The sequence below is a fragment of the Mus pahari genome, chromosome X, assembly GCF_900095145.1.
Source record: "Mus pahari chromosome X, PAHARI_EIJ_v1.1, whole genome shotgun sequence".
NCBI classification, from domain to species: domain Eukaryota; kingdom Metazoa; phylum Chordata; class Mammalia; order Rodentia; family Muridae; genus Mus; species Mus pahari.
This window is the reverse complement of record NC_034613.1, coordinates 61,924,454-61,925,733: the sequence shown is the minus strand read 5'-3', so window position 1 is coordinate 61,925,733 and position 1,280 is coordinate 61,924,454.

Sequence of the window (1,280 nt, the reverse complement as noted above, 5' to 3'; positions counted from 1 at the left end):
ATACTTTTTAAAAGAAGGCTTGAGTTATACTGGGTTGGTAGCATTTACAGAGAGACAGCTCACAGCACAGAGGGAAATTTTGGTTCAATTTAAAATTCTATACTTGTTCATATTTAGGGTATGTACATGGTCATTTTTGTGTACAACTAAATGCGACAGTGAGATGACATCAGGTTACTTCCACATTTATTTTCCACAAAGTGTTTTAGACAAGGTCTCTCACTAAACCAGGCACTTCACAATTCAGCTATACCTGCTGGTTAGGAAGACCCTTGTTTTTGTCTCTATAGACTGACTACTGAGAATACAATCATCTTCACCATGCTTGGATATGTACACATGTAAGAACCCACTGTGTGCATAAAGGAAAGCCAGTAATTAGCATCAAAATCTAACATTAACCATTCCCCAATTCAACAGGAGGGGAAGAAGTACTGTAAATCCAGACACTCAGGCGGGAGAACACATAGATACTTCACAGGCGTTCAGCAGAGAACAACAGGAGAGTGGACTCAGGTGCTTATAAAGATGTACTTCAGAGTTCATAGAAGTAACAACTCAATGCCCTATCAACAAAATATGACAAACATAAAGATCAAAAGAGGAGGAAACAGGACCTTCTGGGAGGCATGTCAGGGCTGCTTCTCATCAGTACACCCCAGGTGGAGTGCCTCCAGATATAGGCAGGCCTCTTCCCTTTCCTGCAAACACCAGAAGTCTCTGATCTCAGAAATGTGAGAAAAGCTGAGATACCAATGCCTGGTGCAGGGCTGCAGATGGCCAGCCCACAAGGCTGCCAAGCCCCCCCCTCTCTCTCTGTCTGTTTCTCTCTCTCTCTCTCTCTCTCTCTCTCTCTCTCTCTCTCTCTCTCTCTCCCATTAAGAGTATGAAGTCTCTGGTGTGTGTAGGATGGCTTCCTGCATGGGGTGAAAACCTGAGTTCATTACCCAGTACTCATACAAATGGGGAAAAAGGGTAGGCAGACAGGCGTGTGTAATCTCAGCACTGGGCTAACAGAGACGGGAGGATCAAAAGAGCTGCCTGGAAAGCCATAATTCTAGAACAATCAGTGAGCAACAGGTTCAGTCAGAGATCCTGTCTCAAGAACTAGAGAGAATAAGTGAAGAAGATACCAGATCTTGACCTATGACTCCTGCACATTTGTACATGCACAGGCACACACTTGTACTTAAATACGTTGAGATACACAAAGAGACAGGGAGAGAGAAAAACAGAAAAACAGACACACATACACACACACACACACACACACACACACA